General features: G+C 40.0%; 1 protein-coding gene and 1 non-coding gene across 2 annotated transcripts in view; one reads left to right on the forward strand and one right to left on the reverse strand.

The window, feature by feature from the left end:
• Window positions 1-24,756, forward strand: part of KCNH1 (potassium voltage-gated channel subfamily H member 1) — a 436,627-nt gene that overhangs the window by 252,270 nt on the left and 159,601 nt on the right. The window lies entirely within an intron of this gene.
• LOC112067592 (U6 spliceosomal RNA) lies at window positions 15,699-15,803 on the reverse strand. The gene has a single exon (XR_002893375.1). It is a non-coding gene; the product is annotated as a U6 spliceosomal RNA (small nuclear RNA).

Below are 24,756 nucleotides of genomic sequence, written 5' to 3' on the forward strand. Positions count from 1 at the left end.
CTTACATTTAGGTCTTTAATCCATTTTGAGTTTATTTTTGTGTATGGTGTTAGGAAGTGTTCTAATTTCATTCCTTTACATGTAGCTTTCCAGTTTTCCCAGCACCAATTATTGAAGAGGCTGTCTTTTCTTCATTGTATATTCTTGCCTCCTCTATCAAAGATAAGGTGACCATATGTGCATGAGTTTATCTCTGGGCTCTCTATCCTGTTCCATTGATCTCTGTTTCTGTTTTTGTGCCACTACCATACTGTCTTGATAACTGTAGCTTTGTAGTATAGTCTGAAGTCCCAGAACCTGATTCCTCCATCTCCATTTTTCTTTCTCAAAATTGCTTTGGCTATTCGGGGTCTTTTCTGTTTCCATACAAATTGTGTGATTTTTTTAGTTCTAGTTCTGTCAAAAATGCCATTGGTAGTTTAATACGGATTTCAGTGAATCTGTAGATTGCTTTGGGTAGTAGAGTCATTTTCACAATGTTGATTCTTCCAATCCAAGAACATGGTATATCTCTCCATCTGTTTGTATCATCTTTAATTCCTTTCATCAGTGTCTTATAGTTTTCAGCATACAGGTTTTTTGTCTCCCTAGGTTTATGCCTAGGTATTTGATTCTTTTTGTTGCAGTGGTAAATGGGACTGTTTCCTTAATTTCTCTTTCAGATTATTCATCATTAGTGTATAGGAATGCAAGAGATTTCTGTGCATTAATTTTGTATCCTGCTGCCTTATGAAATTCATTGATTAGCTCTAGTAGTTTTCCAGTAGCCTCTTTAGGATTCTCCATGTAGAGTATCATGTCATCTGCAAACCGTGATAGTTTTACTTCTTCTGTTCTGATTTGTATTCCTTTTATTTCTTTTTCTTCTCTGATTGCTGAGGCTAAAACTTCCAAAACTATGTTGAATAATAGTGGTGAGAGTGGGCAACCTTGTCTTATTCCTGATCTTAGTGGAAATGGTTTCAGCTTTTCACCATTGAGAATGATGTTGGCTGTGGGTTTGTCATATATGGCCTTTATTATGTTGAGGTAAGTTCCCTCTAGGCCTACTTTCTGGAGTGTTTTTTATCATAAATGGGTGTTGAATTTTGTCAAAAGCTTTTTCTGCATCTATTGAGATTATCATATTTTTTATCCTTCAATTTGTTAATATAGTTTATCACATTGATTGATTTGCATATATTGAAGAATCCTTGCATTCTTGGGTTAAACCCCACTTGATCATGGTATATGATCCTTTTAATGTGCTGTTGGATTCTGTTTACTAGTATTTTGTTGTGGATTTTTGCATCTACATTCATCAGTGATATTGGCCTGTAGTTTTCTTTTTTTGTGACGTCTTTGTCTGGTTTTGGTATCAGGGTGATGGTGACCTCATAGAATGAGTTTGGGAGTGTTCCTCCCTCTGCTATATTTTGGAAGAGTTTGAGAAGGATAGGTGTTAACTCTTTAAATGTTTCATAGAATTCACCTGTGAAGCCATCTGGTCCTGGGCTTTTGTTTGTTGGAAGTTTTTTAATCACATTCTCAATTTCAGTACTTGTGATTGGTCTGTTTATATTTTCTATCTTTTCCTGGTTCAGTCTTGGAAGGTTGTACTTTTCTAAGAATTTATCCATTTCTTCCAGGTTGTCCATTTTATTGGCATAGAGTTGCTTGTAGTAATCTCCCATGATCCTTTGTATTTCTGCAGTGTCAGTTGTAACTTCTCCTTTTTCACTTCTACTTTTATTGATTTGAGTCCTCTCCCTCTATTTCTTGATGATTCTGACTAAAGGTTTATAAATTTTGTTTATCTTTTCAAAGAACAAGCTTTTAGTTTCACTGTTCTTTGTTACTGTTTTCTTCATCTCTATTTCATTTATTTCTGCTTTGATCTTTCTGATTTCTTTCCTTCTACTAACTTTGGGATTTGTTTGTTCTTCTTTCCCTAGTTGCTTCAGGTGTAAGGTTAGTTTGTTTACTTGAGATTTTTCTTGTTTCCTGAGGTAAGACTCTATTGCTTTAAACGTCCCTCTTAAAACTTCTTTTGCTGCATCCCATAGGTTTTGGATTGTTGTGCTTTTGTGTTCATTTGTCAGTACGTATTTTTTGATTTCCTCTTTGATTTCTTCAGTGATCCATTGGTTGTTTAGTATGGCTAATGGTTTATCAATTTTATCTTCTCAAAGAACCAGCTTTTAGTTTTATTGATCTTTGCTATCATTTCCTTCATTTCTTTTTCATTTATTTCTGATCTGATATTTATGATTTCTTTCCTTCTTCTTATTTCCATTTGCATGGAATATCTTTTTCCAACCCCTCACTTTCAGTCTGTATGTGTGCCTAGGTCTGAAGTGGGTCTCTTGTAGACAGCATATATACGGGTGTTGTTTTTGTATCCATTCAGCCAGTCCGTGTCTTTTTGTTGGAGCATTTAATCCATTTGCATTTAAGGTAGTTATTGATATGTATGTTCCTATGACCATTTTCTTAATTGATTTGGGTTTGTTATTGTAGGTCTTTTCCTTCTCTTGTGTTTCCTGCCTAGAGAAGTTCCTTTAGTATTTGTTGTAAAGCTGGTTGGGTGGTGCTGAATCTCTTAACTTTTGTTTGTCTGTAAAGGATTTAATTTCTCCATCGAATCTGAGTGAGATCCTTCCTGGGTAGAGTTATGTTATTTGTAGGTTTTTCCCTTTCATCACTTTAAATATGTCCTGCCACTCCCTTCTGGCTTGTTGAGTTTCGGCTGAAAGATCAGCTTTTAACCTTATGGGGATTCCCTTTTGTGTTATTTGTTGCTCTTCCCTTGCTGCTTTTAATATTTTTTCTTTGTATTTAATTTTTGATAGTTTGATTAATATGTGTCTTGGTGTGTTTCTCCTTGGATTTATGCTTTTTGGGACTCTGTGCTTCCTGGACTTGATTGACCATTTCCTTTCCCATATTAGGTAAGTTTTCAACTATAATCTTTTCAAATATTGTCTCAGTCCCTTTCTCTTTTTCTTCTTCTTCTCAGACCCCTATAATTCGAATTTTGGTTTTGTCCCAGAGGTCTCTGAGAGTGTCCTCAATTCTTTTAATTCTTTTTTATTTTTTCTGCTCTGTGGTAGTTATTTCCACTATTTTATCTTCCAGGTCACTTATCCGTTCTTCTGCCTCAGTTATTCTGCTACTGATTCCTTCTAGAGAATTTTTAATTTGTATTTTCTCCATTCTATTTCCAAGATTTTGAATCATCTTTACTATCATTACTCTGAGTTCTTTTTCAGGTAGACTGCCTATTTCCTCTTCATTTGTTTTGTCTGGTGGATTTTTACTTTGATCCTTCATCTGCTGCGTATTTCTCTGTCTTCTAATTTTGCTTAACTTGCTGCGTTTGGGGTCTCCTTTTCGCAGGCTGCATGTTCGTAGTTCCCATTGTTTTTGGTGTCTGACCCCAGTGGCTAAAGTTGGTTCAGTGGGTTGTGTAGGCTTTCTTGTGGAGGGGACTGTTGCCTGTTTTCTGATGGATGAGGCTGGATCTGGTTTTCTGGTGGGCAGGACTGCGTCCAGTGGTGTGTTTTGGGGTGTCTGTGAACTTTTTATGATTTTAGGCAGCCTCTCTGCTCCTGGGTGGGGTTGTGTTGCTGTCTTGCTAGTTGTTTGGTATGGTGTGTCCAGCACTGGAGCTTACTGGTCGTTGAGTGGAACTGGGTCTTAGCGTTGAGACGGAGAGCTGTTGCCAATTGATATTACGTGGGACTAGGAGGTCTCTGGTGGTCCAATGTCTTGAACTCGGCTCTCCCACCTCAGAGGCTCAGGCCTGACACCCGGCCGGAGCACCAAGACCCTGTCAGCCACATGGCTCAGAAGAAAAAGGAGAAGAAAAAAGAAATATATAAAATAAAGTTATTAAAATAAAAAATTTTAAAAATATTATTAAAATAAAAATTTTAAAAAGTAATTAACAGAAAGGAGAGCAACCAAACCAGTAAACAAATCCACCAATAATAACAAGAGCTAAAAACTGTACTAAGATAAACATAAAAATCAGAAACTAGTCAGTCACATACAGCAATCCCCAAGTCTACAGTTGCTCCCAAAGTCCACCACCTTAATTTTGTCATGATTCGTTTTCTATTCAGGTATTCCACAGATGCAGGGTACATCAAGTTCATTGTGGCAATTTAATCTGCTGCTCCTGAGGCTGCATGGAGAAATTTCCCTTTCTCTTCTTTGTTTTCACAGCTCCTGGGATTCAGCTTTGGATTTGGCCCCGCCTCTGCGTGTAGGTCACCCTTTGGTGTCTGTTCGCCCCCCAGACAGGACGGGGTCAAAGGAACAGCTGATTAGGGGGCTCTGGCTCACTCAGGCCGGGGGGGAGGGAGGGGCATGGAATGCGGGGCCAGCCTGCAGCGGCCGAGAGGCCGGCGTGACGTTGCACCAGTCTGAGGTGCATCGTGTGTTCTCCTGGGGAAGTTGTCCCTGGATCATGGGACCCTGGCAGTGGTGGGCTGCACAGGCTCCCGGGAGGGGAGGTGTGGATAGTGACCTGTGTGGATAGTGACCACACAGGCTTCTTGGTGGCAGCAGGAGCAGCCTTAGCATCTCGTGCCTGTGTCTGGTGTCCGCGTTGATAGCTGGGGCTTGTGCCTGTATCTGGAGCTCGTTTAGGCGGTGCTCTGCATCCCTTCTCCTTGCGCACCCTGAAACAATGGTCTCTTGACTCTTAGGCAGGTCCAGACTTTTCCCCAGACTCCCTTCCGGCTAGCTATGGCACACTGGCCCACTTCAGGCTGTGTTCACGCAGCCAACCCCAGTCCTCTCCCTGGGATCTGACCGAAGCCCAAGTCTCAGCTCCCAGCCCCTGCCCATCCCGGCGGGTGAGCACACAAGCCTCTCGGGCTGGTGAGTGCTGGTCGGCACCGATCCTCTGTGCGGGAAACTCTCTGCTTTGTCCCCTGCATCCTGTTGCTGCGCTCTCCTTCGTGGCTCCAAAGCTTCCCCCCGCCACCCCCCATCTTCACCAGTGAAGGGGCTTCCTAGTGTGTGGAAACTTTTCCTCCTTCATAGCTCCCTCCCAGAGGTGCAGGTCCCGTCCCTATTCTTTTGTCTCTGTTTTTTCTTTTTTCTTTTTCCCTATCCAGGTACCTGGGGAGTTTCTTGCCTTTTGGGAAGTCTGAGGTCTTCTGCCAGCGTTCAGTAGGTGTTCTGCAGGAGTTGTTCCACACGTAGATGTATTTTTGATGTATTTGTGGGACGGAGGGTGATCTCCATGTCTTATTCCTCTGCCATCTTGAAGGTCCTCCATTTGGTTATTTTTAATTAGCCTTGGCCTCCCCAGGCCTACATTGGTGTGGACCAAGATATAAGAACACATAGGGGCCAAATAATATCCACTTAAGGGCAGTTCATCCCCAGTTTGTCAGGTGCTGGGAGATTTTATTGTGGAGACAAAAGAATTCTAACCCAAAGACCTGCTGAGAACAGATACCAGAGTAGAGTTACAAAATGGAAAGATCAGCATTTGGCAAGACTAGGGGGAGCGTAAACGTTTGTCACATGGTCTGCTTGATCCTTCCACATTCTAAAGAGGTGAGCGTATTAGTGGTTGGTTTGCTAATGAATTATACAGCGGGTTGCTCCAGGGGGTCCATTTGCCGAAGGTGGGTGCTCTGCCTCATGGAATCCTGAGCACTGTTAGCACCATTAATGGTCCATCGTAATTGTCCAGTGGTCTAGAAATGCTACTCCTGCGTTTCTTGAAAGCTCATTAATTCAGCCTGAGAAGGAGCAGAGCTGTACACCACACAGTCAATGTAATAGCATCCCTTTTTCTCACTTCTTTGCAGAGAGCTCTCCCAACCTTCTGCAGGTCTGGTGATGGGTCCATGTTGGATGATTTTGAATATTTTGTAGGCACATTCTGTATTTGTTTCACTTAAGGCACTTTAGAGGAAAAACTACTTTCTCCTTAACTCTGACTTGTTGGCTTGTTGCTAGATGTATGAGGGAATGTGGGTGGCGAGGCACCCATCCCCAGCTGGAAAACAGCGACTCCTTAGAGCTCTTGCAGTCTGTCAACGTTGTCAACCCCATCATCACTGAGGCGTTTTTCAGCCTGCCTTACTTAAACTCCAGCTATTTTGTCACCTGAATCTGAAAATAGTGACACCACACAAGGGTGATTATGACTAATAAATGTCATGATTAAAGGAAGTATAGCCACTCAGTAAATATTAGTTGAATTTGAATTCCCCCATCATCCCTGGAGCATCACCTCATTAAAGGTATCATACCTTTGGCTGGTATGTAATAGGTATTTTTCACTCTGTCCGTTTGTTAGCTCATTCCCTCACCATCTGTGTTCCTTGTCCATCTGCCAACCTAGAAAAACCTTCTTCATGTTTATAAATGAAGAGTTCAATTTTTTTAGACAACACTTTTTATGTTTTGGGTTTTTATTAAGATGGAGTGCTGTAGAATATTATTATTTGCAAGGAATAATTTAGTATCTTATCAAGATAATTAAGACACTATGTGTTCTGTAGATGAGCCTGGTCGTGGTAGGGGAGAAAACAAGGTACTCTTGTGCCCTCATGCTGTTTTTGGCTAACGGAGCAAATGTGCAATCCAGAGCTGGTGGATACAAAGTCAAGTTTGCACGTATGTTAGATTTACTGTGTAGGTGCATGTTGGGTCAGTGTCCACAGCCAGCCTGCAGTCAGTGGAATTAGGGCACTCAAAGGGGTATTTCTTTGCAGGAGTTTGTTAAAGAGGGAGTTCATGTTGTACCCAATTTAAAACCTGTTTTTCAGAAGTTTTCAGGATTTTCTCACACCCTGTCATACACATGTATTTCTTAATCCCCACCAGAGTGAACATGGGGGTTTAAAGACATCAAGTCCCTGCCTCTGAACCCTCTGCCCCTCCCTGCTTGTGCTTAGATTCCAGTAGTAGTTACAGTACCCAAGGGTCACTTGCTCCTGTTGATTCATTCGTTCTTAGGAAAAAAGACAGCCTCTTGATATATACAGGGGGAAAAGTCTATTAGTGGACAGTTTCCCCTGTATTAAAATAAGAGATTGTGGAAGCCTTGAGGTGTAAGATATATTAGCCGCTATTATTCCAACAACGATTCAAGAATCTGGATCCTTATGGCCCAGTTACCTTTTCCTCCTGTCCCAGAAGGTTGGTTAAGTTGTCACAGTGGGTGGTGGAGAGAAACGTAAATTTCTTAAGCGGTCTTAAGAGCATCTACATTTAATCCAGCTTTATAGGGTAGTAAAAGTCACCATCTCACAATTAATTATGATTTTTCCTAGCCCGACTCATGTTCTAAAATTCAGCCTTTACTGTCTTTACATTGCAGAGGATCCCAGAGGCTTAGGGCTGGAAGGAACTAGCCGTGAGCTTACAGTCTCTGGGTTTTACAGTGAGCCTTGGAGGCTGGTCTGTTGTAGTATGAATGATATCCAACCACCCTGGCTCCCTCTTAGAAGAAGACAGGTATAAATACATTTAACTAAAATGAGAGTTGTTAGGAGGAAGGTGAGGTATAAGCTAATGAATCTCTTAAATTCTTGAATGGTATTAAGCAGGAAGCAGCCACATTTGTGATCGCATTCATGACTGACCACTTGGGGGCTCAGGCTTTGAATCGTTTTTCAAGTAGCAGGGACAGATTTTTGCAGATGCTAAGGTTCTGTTTTGCTTGACCACCTTTCTGTTTACTGGCCCACATTGCAGGACAGCTGGCCTGGTGCCCATTTAAGGGGAGAAAGGTAACAGGCCAACATAAGATTCCAAACCTCGAGTCTGACCTCATTAGAAGTGTGCTTACTAGTGGTATAAACCATGGCATCCTTCCTTCTGATGGTTTGGATGATCTTGTGACTTGTTTGAGTTTTGTTATTTCAACAGTAGCAGGGAGGCAGCTGTAGTTTAGGAGATATTCCTTTGTGTCCGAAATGATACACCCTCAGAACACTTTGAATACTGACTCAAACCATCCCCTTGCCTTTAGACCATCCTTTGAAAACAGACTTTAACTTTCCTCAGTGTCTCTGGAGAAGACTTACGACTTGCTTTTGCAACCCCTGTTTGCAAAATGTTAGAAGCAGCTGCTTCCAAAAGTCTAATCCAGGCCCACCTGGTGTGATGTTACCACTTCCATCTTATCTTTCCTAACTGGGTGCAGAGGAGAGCCTCATCACAGCGAAGTACCTCTCTTGCCTTGCCCCAGGCATGTGTGCCGTAACCATGAGGAGTTGCTCCAGCCAGTTCAGGTTTTCATGGGGTTTTTTCCCCTTGTTTTCTTCTCCATCTTTCTTTTTTCTCACAGTGTATTTTCTTTTCCTTGCCTTTCATTTAACCCTCTAAAAGCCTGGAAATGTTCAGGAGAATGGTTGCTATGTTTTTGTTTTTTCAGATCTAGGCTACTTTTTTGAAAGAAAAACAACTCCAGAGCCGGTATCTAAGGTGTGTACTTTGCCTTTACTGAAAGAAAAGCACTGTAATTCAGCTAATGCTATGGATGAGAGACATCTATTCTACGATCCCTGCTGTCATAGGCTGAGAAAAGTAAATATGTGATCAGACATTTCCTGGAGAAGCCTTTAAGAAAACATTAGAGCATGCACGTGCGTGCGCGCGCGCACACACACACACACACACACACACACACACACACACACACACACACACACACACACACACACCCACACACACACACACACACACACACACACACACACACACACACACACACACACACACACACACACACACACACACACCCCTCCCTCTCCCGGCACTAGTTAGCTTGCTCATGGGTCCCGGGGCCATTCCCTTATTCCAGCCAGATCCCCCTGTAGACAGACAGTCAAGAAATCCTTCATTTGTTCCAGAGAAGATAGAATCCAGCCTGAGTACTAAGTCAATTCCTTCTGCTATAAATACAGATTTTTTTCTTTAAAGTCTATCTACTGAGTTTTAAAAGATACACAGAATATTTCCAAATGAAATTGAGTAGAACATCACTTTAAAACTGAAGTCACATTTGATATACAGTTATGCTGTCTTATAGCCCTCTGGGGACTTTCCTTACTGTAAACTTGGAAAGACTTCCTGAAAATGCTATTTTATTGTTAAGATGATAGGAATTTGTTTAGCTCTTTACAAAGTATTCTCACAAACTAATAACAATGACAGTAACAATATCTGGTGTTTATCAGTTGCTGAGTATGTGGCAGACACTGTTCAAAGTGCTTTCCAGGCTCATTTAATCCTCTCAATAACCCTATCACATACGGACTGTTATTATCCCCATTTTCAGATGTGGAAACTGAGGCATCAAGGGGCTGTGTAACTTTACCCAAGTCACACAACCAGTAAGTGCTAAGGCAAAGGATTCAACTGAAGCTATGGTTGATTGTAAGGTTTTTGTACTTCCCACTACCTCATGTGCCCTCTTAATCATTAGTGTCAAGTGAGAATCCTATTTCAGATCAGTTAAGTGACTTCATTCTGGTGCCCCAACCAGAAGTGACAAAAAAAAGATTTAATGTTTTTCCTTTTCCTTTTACTGATTTTTTTCCCTTCTATGTCATGAGCCTCTAGGTCAATATTTTATTGAACTCAAAACATTCACTGAGTCCCTATTATGCACCAGGTGCTGCATGACCTTTGGTGGTACAAAGATAATGAACTTACTGTCCTTAAGGAATTCACAACCCGAGTTCGGGGAATTAAGCAGATAAAACACAGTGACAAATGCAAGCAGTGTGGTAAATGTTCCACTAGGGCTAAGTACATGGCATTCTGGGAACACTGAAGATGGGGCACTCTCCTAGTCTAGGGACTGTCCAGAGAAGCTTTGTAGGGGAATTGAGTCTCCAAGAACACATGGGAATTAGCCAGAATGAGATAAGGAAGATGTTGTGGACAGAAGAAATACCTTGTGCAAAGGCCCAGATATATCTGAGAGCACAGAGCCTTTGGGGACCTCCAAGAACTTTTATGTGATCTTGAGTTTAGAAGAAAATAAGCCAGAGAGATGGGCAGGATTTTGATAATGAAGACCACTGTAAGTCATTGTAAGAGGTGTTGGCTCTGCAGTTGGCTGTGTCATTGAAGAATTTTAAGCAGGTCAGGTAGAGAGCGGGATAGAATAGATGAAGTAAGTTTAGAGACAGGGAGACCCATTTAGGAGGCTATTACAATTGTCTAGATAAGAAATGATGAGGGTCCTGACCTAAGGCAGAAGCAGTGAGTCAAGTTTTTCCTGCCTCCCCAGGATACACTTAATTGCTTCACTTGTTGCCTTCAGCAGCCAGCCGGTCTGCCTCGCTGTCCATTCAACCCCTGAATCTTCATCCCTTTCTTGGTCTTCCCATACTGCAATTCATGTACCTGTCTCTCCTATTAGACCTCAACTCCTCAAAGGCAGCCAGTGTATCTTTTTAATCTTTATTTTCACTGTACAAGTACTGTGTCTGGTACATGTTTTTCAAGTTCATGATGGGGATCAGTTTAGTATGGCCGTAGTCTAGGGTCCTTTTTGAGAAGGACTAAAGGGGCTATTGGAAAGGAAGGATGAAGGGGTAGAACTCTTTTGCTCTACAGTAAATTGAATGGTGTTGACAGATGAGAATTGCATATGACTTTACTTGGACTCTGCCAAAATGCATCAGCATTCTTCTGGGATTTAAGGTAATTTCCTGGCAGGCTTAATATTTACTCTTAGTAATGTTTACACAACTTCTGTGCCATCTGTTAAAAACAAATTAGACTTCAACACAAGTAATTAAAGATGGGAATAGGAAAAAAAAAAAAAAAAAGAAAAAAAAAAAGAAAAGAAAAGATGGGAATAGCATCGTTCGGTTCTATTACCTGTGTCCCTGAGTAGGAAACTACCCTCTACACTGTAAGTGAAACCCTGCTCTCCTCCCTGTAAGTTGTATGAGGGATGGACATTTAGCTAAGGGGCTTGCAAAATTTCTTCATCTTTTAAAATATGAAAGCCTGCATGGAAGCCAAATAGAGAAATCAGATTTTTACAAGGAGCTGTTCTTGCTGAAGTCAAGGCCAGTTTGGGGGGCCCAAAGCCTTGTCCAGCTGCCTTTTCCACCCCTTCCCCACTCCTAAATAAAGGGGCTGTGAAAAGCACTAATCAAGACCACCCACATTTTCCCTCCTAACTATTCACTTTGATCTAGTTCTCTTAAGTTTCAAACTATTATTACACTGAGATTTTCACAGGCACTCAGTGGTTTTGTTTTTATGTTCCATCACTTTTGGACCCTGGTGTCTTCCAACAAGAGGGGGATTTGGCTTCTCTTCTGTCTTCCTCCCAGGTTCTCATATACCCTTCTCCAGCACTGACTGGAAGACATTCTTGCACCTTGCAGTAGATGCCTTCCAAGACCTTAACCCAGAGATAATCATCATTTAGGTAAAAGACTTATCCTTTATTGAAAGGATAAGTGTTAAGAAAGTAACATTTCCCTTGAATTCATGCAGTTTATTGTTCTTGTTAAAATTTAATTATACCTCACGAACTCTGGCACATGTGGGTATATTTAATGGCCTTTGTGCTTATACTGAATATGTTAAAATTAATACTTGGTCTTACAGAAAAAGAGGCTGAACTCTGTGCCTAAAGATTTTTCAGGATTACTAAGAGGCTTAAGAGAGATCAAAGAGACCTCAGTTTGTTTGTGCCTACGTGTGAAAATGTAGTTATTTTTTTCTTGAGCCACAGAGAAAGGATTTGCATACATAAAATTTGGTAAAGGATTACTTATTGGAAGAAATGAAAGGCATTCTATGGGTAAGAGTTTTTAGGCACTTTGTTGAAGATGATCAGCCCTGTTCTCTCTTCTATCTTAGCCCCGTTCTCCTCATCTGTTTTCAGAAAGCTTTACCGCTCATGATCAGAAGCCCACCAAGGGTTGGGGTGAGGGGTTCCCTGTCAGCCCTGTTAGGTGGCTATGTAATGAATTATTTCTGTCCAGTAAGGTAATGCTGAGGTTGTGCCCCACTTTAGAAATCTGATTCATAAACACAATAGATTCAGTAATTCTCAACTCTATTAATAGAGCTAAGATTATTCACTTTGAGAAAGGTCTTTGCAAGTAAGTGTATTTACCCCAATTCCTGAAAATAGCCGTCTCTTAATGCTTCCTGGGGACTGTGTATGGATCACGTATACAATCTAGAGGAAGGAGAGGAGAAACGCAAAGCTAAGATGTTTAGGGATCTGCTGGCTCTTTGCGGAACAACCCACAAAGGTGATAAAGAATCTCTGAAATGATTTGTTTCTCAAATTCAATTTATACATATCTTTTTTTGTAGAAATGCAACACCCATTTAATGATTTGTCTAAAGAGTATCGCAATTATAATTTTCTGATATTTGATGTGCTGTATAATATATAAGACATTTCAGTGAATAGAATGATATCTGCAACCCCTTCTGAGTGCCCTCCAGGGCTCAGTGAGAAGCCAAGGATAGAGAATGTAACTTTCTCTCACTATGAGTGTCACTTGTGATCTCTGAAGAGAGGTGCTAACTAGAGATTTTATTCTCCCCCCAGATAACAGTTATTTTCTTTCAAGAAGGCTAGTTATTGAGGGCTCATATACTCAGCCCTCAATAACTATTGAGGGCTGAGTATATGCCAAAAATGTACTGGCTAGGTAGGTTTCAAGGAGACGATTATCAAACATCTGAGCAGAATCAGATAAGAGGCCATGGTCTTTTGGGGCCGACCTCACCAGGAGTTCTCTGCTTTAGTACATTGTAGGAATTTGGCAAATCAGGACATATCCAGAGAGGACTGACTACAGGGAGAAGGTTCTGGAAGGCATTTTGGTTGAGAAACTGTTGAAGAAACAAGGGCTATTTACCTGGAAAAGGGAAGATTTTTGGTAAAGAGATTCATGAAAAATGTCACAGTCTTCACTGTTCAGTATGATAGCTGTGAACTACATGTGGCTATTTAAAGTAATTAAATAGAAATTTAAAAATTAGTTCTTCAGTTACACCTGCACATTTCAAGGGCTCAGTAGCCACATGTGGCAAGTAGTTATCATATTGGACAACACACAGATTTCCATCACTGCAGAAAGTTCTGTTAGACAGCGCTGTACTGCATGCTTGAGGGATTTCATGTAAAAGAAAGAATAGATTCAAACTGCATATCCCCAGAAGGTATAGTTTTGCCCATTGGAGAAGAACCAGGGGGGAAATTTTTCCAACACTTGAGGTAGTCGGGAACAGAGGAAGCAGAGTCGGAAGCTCTCTAAGAGGGGAAATATCGCCTCTTGGTGACCCTTGTCCAGGATACTATAGAGGAAGTATGAGCATCTCAGCTGTCAGACTTTGTCTGCTTGTGCATGTCAGGCCCTGAGCTGTGGCCCAGCCAGTACACTCAGGCATCGGTTCAGAGCTCTATGCAACTTCCTGCATTATGTGTGATAGAAAGTACCTGGTAGCCTGGCTGAGACCAAACTCAACTCCCTCGCTCCATTCTGTTTTAATCTGATTTAAACCCTCCTTGGGAGGTTGGTAATTTACAAAGCTCATGAAAAGCTTTCAAAGAAATTATGCCTAGAAAAAAAATTATTTCTGGAAACTCCAAAATGGGGATATATTTTCTGAAAATAAATTCAGGTGGATGATGGATGAGGATAATGAAAAGGCCTTGTTTTCTAACCCTATGCAGCCTTGAGTTATCCAAGACCCTATATATTCATACACTTGAACTTAAGCCGGATAAAATAATCAATTAGCAGTTGGCAGCAGTTTTTCCTTGGATAAGACACAAAGCAAATAGTTGGCCTGTGTTTGGAGAGATCTGTGTTTGCAGGGTATCTTAATGGCAAAGTCATGCTTTCTCAAATACTTGGTCAAATTTATATAGAATTGAGGGACCATAATGAGTAGGTATTTATAAAGCTCTTTAGTAGCTTTTGAAGAGACTATGCCTGAGAACTCAAATAATTATTTCTGGAAATCTGAAACCAGGGTTGGTTACCTGAGCACATTCCTTAATTGAAGCTTGACGGTGTTGCCCTGCATAAGAATCTCAGTTCTGGTCAAGTCTGGGCAGTTTTATTGGTCTTTTGGAGTTCTGAAAGGACACTCTCAAACTGCCTGAGAGTACCAGAGGAGGAGAATGACACTCATTAAATACTTTAAGATTGTCTGTCTAAGAGGTCAAGAGAAAAAAGGAATTGCATTTCTGTAGAGTCACTGGAGACAGATTGTGGTCTGAACACCTCAGCTATCTTGGATTGACCTTGCCATTTTCCAAACTCTCCATGGGAAATCATTGTCTACTCTTTTTTTAACCTTAGTTGTTTATTTTTCAATGTCTTTTAATTTGCTCTTTTGAGGACATGGATGACATGGATGGTGTAAGCAGCTGGTCTCTCCTCTTCCTCCTCTCTCCTCTCCTATTCAATACAGAATCGGGTTTACTCCTATCCAATGGATGGGGATAAAATATACTCTAGGCAAGTGTTTTATCATTGATGTTTTCCAACCCGCCCTGTGCTTGAAACTCAGGTATCAGTTCTGTGCCCTGACCCTCTGAGAAAATTTCTTGTCCGGGCAGACACAGATGATTTATTTGCCAGAACTAAGTTTCTTTGGGAAAGCATCCTTGGTTTGATCTGGCTACACTGAGAAAGGAGCTCTTGACTATGTCTGTACACGGTCAAGAGAAAGTTCTCATGGGCAGTGATGAAGTTAAATGAAATTAAAGGATGGGTGGAGTTTGTGGCATGGGTAAGGGGGGCAAAGCATTACAGGGAGCGGAAGTGGCACATGCAAGGGGAGACAAACACCAGAGCTTGAGATGTTTAAAGGAAACTCAAGGATGGTTCTGTGAAAAGAAGTAATGGGAGAATCATTCATTTATTAACAAATATTTATTAAGAACCCATGATTTGCTAGGTACTGTTCTAAGCACCAGAAATACAGTAGTAATTTTTTAAAAATTCCTGCCCTTAAGGAACTGATATGCTAGAGAAAGAAGTCAGAAAATAATCAATACATATAATCAAAGTTTTAAATTAGTTCTTTCTAAAGGGCTATAATAATAATAAGGGCCACATGAGTGTTTGATAAACTGAGTAATTTTGTGTGTTGGTTAGAAGGCAATAAATCCTGTCAGGGCTAGGGGGTGAGTATTACAGAGTTTGGTAAAGAAAATTGGAAGTGCCAAAGGGAGGGTTGGGAGTGGGTTGTAATGTTACAACCTCTTTGAGAAACCTTTTTGTTTTTGTTTTTTTTTAGATGACTTTGGATTTATTGATGACTTTAAAAAATTTTTTTATTGGAGTACAGTTGCTTTACAATGTTGTTAATTTCCGCTGTACAGCAAAGTGAATCAGTCACACGCATACACGTATCCCCTCCTTTTTAGATTTCCTTCCATTTAAGTCACCACAGAGCACCGAGCAGAGTTCCCTGTGCTATACAGTAGGCCCTCATAAGTTATCAATTTTATACATAGTAGTGTATATATGTCAATCCCAGTCTCCCAGTTCACCCCACTCCCATGCCCCCGTGGTATCCACAAGTTCACTCTCTATGTCTGTGTCTCTACTTCAGCTTTGCAAGTAAGTTCACCTGTATCATTTTTCTAGATTCCACAATAAGCAATATTGTACAATGTTTGTTTTTCTCTTTCTGACTTGTTTCACTCTGTATGACAGTCTCTAGGTAAAACTATGGAACGCTTCATGAGTTTGAGTGTCATCCTTGCACAGGGGCCATGTTAATCTTCTCTGTATTGTTCCAATTTTAGTATATGACAGCAGAAGCTAATCCTCATGCTGAAGCGAGCATGAGAAGCCTTTTTGAAAATGCACCATTGAGCAAAGACTTAAAAGGGGTATGGAGTTAACAATACGGTTATTTTGGTAAAGAGCCTTCTTTGCAGGTAACAGCCGGTGCAAAGACCATGAGGCAGAAGAGTGTCTTCAGGAAATAGCAAGGATGCCAGGGTGGGAGAATGAGGCTGGGGAGATGGGAGGGGGGCAGATAGAAGGTCACCATACGGACTTCGGCTTTCATTCTGATAAAATGAAGAGTTGTAAAGACTGACTTCGATTTTAAGATGTCAGCCTGGCTGCTCTATTGAGAATAGACTTTGGGGGGTAAAACTAATAGCCACACGATAAGGCAGCCAGCTGGGCAGTCACACAGGGTACTAATCTGTAAAGGGCACTGAAATAGCGCTATTATAAGGAAAAGATTGTTCCTACCAGAACTCACCTCAGGGAAGGTACAGTACATATCAATGAAATTTAATCAAGGACATGAGTAGTTGGGTAACAAAGGTATCCACTGAATGCTCTCTGAGTTCTGTGGGTCTAGTGAACTGTAGGCTTTTTGTTTTGCTGAGTGGGGCACTTACAGCATAGGGCCAGAGGCACATTATCAGAACCGTAGAAGAGAGGCTTCCCTCCACTTTGAGCTCACACCTCCTTAGACTGGGGTTCTTACTGATCAGAGCATCCAAAGAGCCGAGTTTCAGTCCCACCGCCCTAAGGGGAAATGCAGGGCTGGATCCTCAATGACCTTCAATGCCCTTCAGAAAGTACCTAGTTACAAAACCCATACACACTTTCACGATGGCCTTCTTTTCCCATCTCCAGACCTCGTAGGAGGAGAACCTATTCCTTCCTCCTGGGAGCAGTTTTATTCCACTGTTCAGTAATAAAGATTCATTGTTACTCAGAAAGACATTGTAAATCATTTCTGAAAGCCTCCGCTCTTGAACAATGGGGTTTAGCTGAGGATGGTTCAGAGGATTAGCTGCTGCTGTCATAAAGATCTGGCCCCTAGCTGGGAGTAGAGCCCTGGGGATCCCTGACATGGATGAGTAGTTCCCAGAACCACAGTTCAGAAAGGACAGTCTAGTCACCAACAGCCTGCTCTAATTCAGCACACTTACGTTGAGTGCCTGAACCATGGTTTGTGTCCTTGATGGACTCACTTCTGGCTCTATCATCTGTCCCCTGAGAATAGCACTGTTGTCAATCCCACCTAGATTAGATCAATTAGCAAGCAAGAAGCATGCTCATATATGCATGCTATTCATTCAAAGTGTGCATATAGGCATTTAGTATGAAGAACTGCTATTTTTCACTTGTAACTTTGTTTAATTATGATTATGGAGTGACAGAAGTACAAGTCTAATAGGAATTTTCTATATTAATCACATTTGTATACACGTCAAATTTAGAAATGTGCACAGTGTCTGTAATTCTTTCCTTTTTCTTGGTGTTTGTTCTGAATACGTTTACTGAAATATACATTTATGCCTGAATCAAATTTAAAAATTGGGGCTTGTATTTTATTCATCTTTTTAAAATTTAACTTTTCTAAATTTAACTTATTACATTTTGACACAAGTATTAATCTGAGATAGATTGGATATTTGAAAAAATTAAAAATGAATTCTTTACCAGAGATAGCTTGAGAAGCACTGAACTAGAAAACTAAGAAGAGGGCATATGGTACTATTTTTATTTCTTACCTGTGGAGACTCTCCAGACCCATCATCAGCTGTGCTCCGAGCTGTTTTCTACTTACAACAATGGGTTTATGGGACGCCATCTACCCCCATTCTCCTGTCCTCACACCCACGACTGCACAAGGTGGTTCCCTATGGCGTTAGTAATGCTGCCCACAGAGAATGAAGTGAAAATAATAAAGATAGAACCTCACATCGACCCAACTCATTTGAGACAATAAAGCCAGCTATAAGAGTCAATCGAAAAGGTCAAACAATGTAGGGGGCACGGCATCGTACCCCTCATGGGAAGGAGAACTTTAAGGGTATTTTTCCTTTTCCTTCTTTCTAAAGGGAGCACAGCTATCAAAAGAAGAAAGCTGACAACCTCCAGTGCAGCTTTCAGGATTTCAGTTGAGAATATCTATGAAGTATTTTCCTTCTCACCATGAAATTATCTGCTAAAGCAATTCTGCAGTCACTCTGAATACATACAAAGTAAAATGACTTACACTCTGAGAGTTACATTTCCAACTGACGACGTGCAAAAAGCAGCTTTGCAAAATGTACCTTTGTGTGCAGAGCCCAGTGAGCAATTAGCTAGCCCTCTTGACCAAGCTGTGTAGGCACAGAGCCTGGGCAGCACCTTTGCCAAGTCTGCCCCAGGCCTACCGAGGTGGCACGTGGCTACTCAAAGTCTAGTGGGAAACATATTCACCATCAAAGAGCTAGTTTCTTAAACCAGGGTAGAATATAAATTTACTTTTTTCAATCACAAAATTCAATTCTAACCTTTTTAAAACAGCAGCTGGCAAACTCCTTCATGAATATGCATTCTCTCCTTAACTCGTAATTTTGTCATGCAACAAACATTAACAAATACTGCTATATTTCAAGGCTCTAGGTGGAGAACTGGGAAGATCAAAGATGAATGACAGTCTCTAAGGTAAAGGAGCATTTGCCATGTAGTAAACAAGTAATTATTTTAATACCTTATTTATACATTACAGCCTACATTTGAACTTCACAACTGCCCTCATCCCAGTGAAATAGGCAAGAATGAGTTATGCCATTTTGCCAAAGAGGAACTGCAGATAGGATGTATTAAATCATCTTCTTAATGATCATACCATAAACGGCAGATCCAGAACATAGTGCTAGCTAAGAGCATGGCTTTGGGGTCAGTTGAATCTGGGTTCACGAGCCAGTCATCACCTTAGCTGGTTATTTTGGATATGTTAGCCCATTTGTACTTCTGCCTTCTTTTTTTAAAAATTTTTATTATTTATTTATTTATTTATTTTTTGGCCACGCGGCATGTGGGATCTTAGTTCCCTGACCAAGGATCGAACCCACACCCTCTGCATTGGAAGTGCGGAATTTTAACCACTGGACCGCCAGGGAAGTCTGCTTCTGCCTTCTTATCTATGAAATGGAGATAACATCTGCCTCATAGGCTATTGTAGGATTAATTGAGAAAATGTTTGTGAAGATGGGAGGAACTCAGTAAGTGATGGTAGGTGTGTCATTATTTCATCAAGAATCCTTTATTAAGCTCCCACTTACATGCACTGCACTATGTGGAAAATAACCTAGACACAGGAACTGACGACAGAATACAAGGAGAAACAGACAAAGGATGTAACACAATAAAAAAAAAGTGACAAATCAGGCACTGATAAGGACTGCCTCCTCAGTGTTCCCGTAGCAATATCTAGATCTCAGAGCACGTACAGAATATGCTGTCATTGTCAGGGTCTCAGGCACTCTACCCTCACCCTTCACCAGTAGATTATGAACTCCAGGCAAGTTTTAGTATTTTCCTAAAACTTTACTTATTTACTGTATAAATACTGATAGAGATCATAGAGTCAGGGAATGAGTGCACCAAGGATACAGCCATGGCCCTCGCCCCTGGGGACATGCCATGTAGCAGACACTCAACAGAAGCGTGCTGAATTAAGGTAGATTGTTGATGATTAGATTGTTCTTTCTGGCATTTTCCAGTTGTCTTTTATTGATTTCTAGTGTAATTCCATTGTGGTCTGAGAGCAGATGCTGTATGATTTCTATTCTTTTAAGTTTGTGAAAGTGTGTTTTATGGTGGAGAATGTGGTCTGTCTTGGTGAACATTCTGTGTGAGCTTGAGAAGAATGTGTATTGTGTTGTTGTTGGATAAAGTAGTCCATAGATGTCCATTATATCCAATTGATTGGTGGTGTTGAGTTCAACTAGGTCCTTACTGATTTCATCCCTGCTGTATCTGTTCATTTCTGATAGAGGGATATTAACATTCCCAATTATGATAGTGGATTCATCTGTTTCTCCTTGCAGCTCTATCAGTCTTTGCCTTGTGTAGTCTGACACTCTGTTATTAGGTGTATACACATTAAGAACTGTTATGACTTCTTGGAGAATTGACTCCTTTATTTTATTGTTATTTATTTTATTCATTTTCAGTTTTTATCTAAAACGAGGCAAGTAGTGCTGTGTTTTCAAAATTCACTTTTGGGTCTTCATCAGTAGCCAGTTCCAAAAATATTAGTTAACTTTAAATTATCTTTTGATGAAAAATGAATCCATAGAATTTTTTATGCATAAATCTGGGAAAATAGATTCAAAACATTCTATCAAATTCAGAAAATATTTGGCAATAACTTTCGGCAGATGTGCTGTATCAATATCATCACCTGTTTCACTGATAATTGTTAAATTCTGGAACATGGTGTAAATGTGGAAACTGTTCTTTTAAGCATGTAGCTTTTCTTATAGGTCTTCAATCTTATATGCCATTGAAAAACATTGTTTCTCCCTTACGTGAAAGTATTAAGATCGTTAAAATAGCAAGGACAGGCAAATAAACAAGTCTGGCTATAATTCATATCTTTACAAAGTTGGGACCAAGCGGATTTCTTACCTTGTAAAACACTAAGAGTTTATTCCGCACTGCAGACATTGTTGAGAGAGCTTTTCCTCTCGATAACCATCAAACATCAACATGCAGTACTGTTGTTTATGATTAGCCGCCTTCTTGATTATTCATTCAGAATCACCGTGAATTTAACTCATTTACCTTTACGTAATTTACTATCTTTACTACGTCACTAAGTACAATGTTTAGTTTAGCTGACTTATTTTTGAAGCCAGTCCTTCTCAACGAAGCCAGAAGTGCATTAATGTACATTCTGGTGTAAGTTTATTAATATGGGCGCTCACTCCAGAATGTTTTCTTGTCATTGCAGCTGTGCTATCAGAACACACTTGTACACAAAACTTAAACTCCAGACCACACCTGTTGACAGTGTAATTCTTTTTAGCTTTATACATTTGAAAGCTAGTTGTGTCTTTTGACAACGAGCACGAAAAAATTTTTTTAAAAAAGATTCTTCCTTCATATCACCATTGTGTTCAAATTACATCTGTACTGAAAGATTGCCATATTAGCAGTATCATTGCACAAGTCAGGTTGCAATGAAAAATACTTCATTTGCTTTATTTTGTCTATGAGTTGGTCTTCCATATCATTAGCCTGGTATGTTAATCGGTGGAGTCATTTGAAAGTGGCAGTGGAGCTACCTTCTTTGCCAAAGATTCATGTTTCCAAACAAACACCTCTACTGCAGATTGTCACTAATGTCTCATCAATTGCATAGGTTTTTTTGGTCTTAGCAACCTGAGGTGCTATTTTAGTAGAAGCGCACATAGCATTAATAAGTAAAATATTGAACGTTTGCTTCTGTGGCTTTCTAATGCAATACTTTTTTATTTCAAATCTTTTAGTTTTGAGCTTTTATTTTAGCCTTTTGTGAGTAAATTGCTGCCCAAGAAGTTTTGAAGGAATCACTAGTTAGAACATTTCTGCCAATAACACACTTTTGGGTCTAGCATGCCATCCTCCAACGTGGCTACAAACCCATCCCAAACTTAGAATATGAGGAATGATCCTTCAAAATAAAACTAGCATGAAGTCTTTGGTCTCCATTTCTTCGGAGTCACTTCCATTGCCATTATTTGGTTTCCTTCTGCTGATGCATTCAGATAAAGTATGTCTTTTCTGGAAACAAACAAAAAAGTCATGTGTAATTTTTTTACTGTTTGTAAATTAGAAATAAAAATGAGTAATACAGTTTTTTCTTTCTCAATTTAGCTAGTAATGTTAAGCTATAAGTTAAGCACGGTTGATTAAAAATTGAAATCATGAGAATAATAAGTTAGAAAAGTAAATCAATGCCAACATTTTCTCTATCTTCCTTGTCTTTTGTGGCCTCTCTCATCTGACTTCTTAATCGACACTTCTCATGTGAGCTGACGAGGAGGTGGGTAGGAAGACATTTCTCTAGTAATTGTTGTTTAAAATCCCTCTGTAGCCTAATTCATGGAAAAAACAGGGAGACCAGGGTTTCATGCCTTGTGTTTTACATTTCATGTTATTTCCTAATGAGTACAGTAGTATCTAGTTGTGTCCTGGAGGAATGAGATGTTTTCACCATCCCATGTGTAAGATCCATGATTATACTGATTATATTTAACTGGATATGTGGCATCAAAAAAAGGTGCTAGCTTCAGGTCAACAAATATATTTTGAACACCTACAATATGCAAGGCCCTGTGCTAGATGTAGTAGGGAATAATAGAGTAAGTCAATCATAGTTTCTGTCGTCTGTGAGCTGACAAATATAGGGTGTTGGTTATCTGTTGCTGCATAACAAATTACTCAAAGCTTAGTGATTTAAAACAATAAATAATTTTTTATTTAGCTCATACATCAGCAGCTGGGCAGTGGTTCACCAGGGTGTCTCATTTCTGTTAGGTTGTCAGTAGGCTCAGCTCAAATAGGGACTGGATGATCCACTTTCAAGATGGCTCACTCACATGGGCAACAAATTGGTCCCTGGATGTAGGCTGGGAACTCGGCTGGGGCTTTGAACCAACGACCCAGGTTGCTTTCCAGGTAGACTCTGCACAAGCTGCTTGAACTTCCTCACAGTATGATGGCTGGGTTCCAAGTGTTAGTGTCCCAAGAGGTCAGGACAGAAATGCATGGCGCTTTTAAGACCTAGCCTCAGAAGTCACATAGCATCTCTTCTACTACCTTTATAGGTTGTACAAAGACCTGCTTTTACAGGCAGTCACAAAGACCTGCCAGGTCAGAAGAGAAGGGAGCAGACCTATTGATGGGTAAGTGGCAGGATTATAGAAGAGCATTTGTGATGGGACATATTGTTGTAACCATCTTTAGAAAATACAATCTGCCATACAAGTTATTCATTCATTCATTCATTTATTCAACAGATATTTATCAGGCACCTACTATGTGCCTGATACTGTTAAGGGCTGAGTATTCAAAGATAAATAAGACATGGTTTCTGCCCTAAAGGAACTGACAATTGTAGGAGAGAAAGAAGATATAATTAACTATATGTAATAAAATATAAGTACTATGCCAGAAGTTTATACAAATCACAGTGGTGGCACAGAGAAGGAGAGGTGGTAAAATTTCTCAGGGAAGTTACATTTGCGATGGCTCTAGAAAGGTGTGTAGGGCAATAGTTCTCAAAGCATGATCTGTGTATCCATGGGGATCCCCAAGAGCTTTTCAGGGAGTTTGTGAGGTCAAAACTATGTATGTAATAATACTAAGACATTGTTTGTCGGTGTTGATGTGTGCACTGATGGTACAAAAGCAATGGTGTGTGAAACACTAGCCCCTTAGCATGAATAAAGGCAGTGCCAAATTGTGTTTGTAGTCACTATATTTTTCACTGCTGTGCACTCATTAAACAAAAAATTTGGTTTCACTCAAGAATGCCCTTGATGAAGCAAAAATGATTAAATTTATTAAATTTTGACCCTTGAGTACATATTTTAATATCCTGTGTAACAAAATGAGAATTATACATAAAGCACTTCTGCATACTGAAATTCTATGGCTGTTTCAAGGGAGAGATTTTGTGCAATTGAATTTCTAACTGAAATAGATGCTGTTTTCAGTACCGTTTTTACTTGAGAGAACAACCGACAAACTAGGGTTATTCAGACTTGGGTATTTGGCAGACATTTTCTTGAAAATCAATGAGGTGAGCCTGTCACTTCAAGGAAAACAACTGACAGTATTCGTTGCCAATGATAAAATTAAAGCTTTCAAGCAAAAATTAGAATTGTGAAAAACTGGTATCTGCCACCATGAATCTGATGGTTTCCAAAGAATGGTTTGATGGAATTGATGTAATTAACAAATAGGATCTTCTGGTCATTTTTAGTGAAATGTCTTGGTTCGGCACAAAGACATGTGATTTTTGGAAGAGCTTTATAACTCAGTGAACCCATATTTTCCAAATGACCAATGCATGATGTTCAGAATCATGCGTGAGAAAAAGGTCCTTTCAAAGAGTAAGAAAGACCAATGGATTAATGTAACAGAGTATGATAATTTTATTGATGTGGTTTCATACTCCACATTAAATTGTAAGAAACTACCACTTGTTGAATTTTAGGAAAGTGTCAAAGAACAATGTTCTCAGTTATCCGAAAAGGCTATTAAAACAGTCTTCCCTCTTCCATCTACATATCTGTGTGAAACTGGATTTTCTTTATATACTTCAACCAAAACAATGTATCACTTAAGATTGAGTGCAGAAGCAGGTATAAAAAGTCTGTCTTCTCTGAAGCCAGACATTAAAAAGATTTGGAAAAATGTAAAGCAATAACAGTCTTCTTACTAATTTTTTAATGTTTTGGACAATATTGCTATTTTCATCACATATATTATCTATGTTAACATATGAGTTTATTATTTTTTTCAAGTGGATAAGCAAATATTTTTAATTTCCTCAGATTTAATTTCTAACATGGTGAATAGTGATAGATGTAATCCACATAAATAAAAGCTCTTTGTTTTCCACAGTCTTTTAAGAGTGGAAAGGAGGCCTGAGACCCAAATTTGAAGCCGAAGTATGACAGGGTCACATTCACCAGAATAATGTACATGCTGGGAGCAAAGGCTTGGAAGCCCGAGTGAGAGAGCTAGGCAGCTCAGAGGACTGTACATGCTCAGATGGGTGCCAGTGTGGGGCAGGAGACGAGCAGAGCTGTGAGACAGGGGGCTGGCTGGTGGGCAGGGGCCTGCGCAGTGATGAAGCGCTCAGGCACTTCGAAGATGAACTGCTTCGAATCTTGTTCCACCACTTGGTTCCTGTGTGATGTGGGGCAAATTACTTAACCTCTCTTTTTTTTTTTTTTTTTTTTTTTTTTGTGGTATGCGG

Source organism: Physeter macrocephalus, chromosome 4 (assembly GCF_002837175.3).
Source record: "Physeter macrocephalus isolate SW-GA chromosome 4, ASM283717v5, whole genome shotgun sequence".
NCBI lineage: Eukaryota > Metazoa > Chordata > Mammalia > Artiodactyla > Physeteridae > Physeter > Physeter macrocephalus.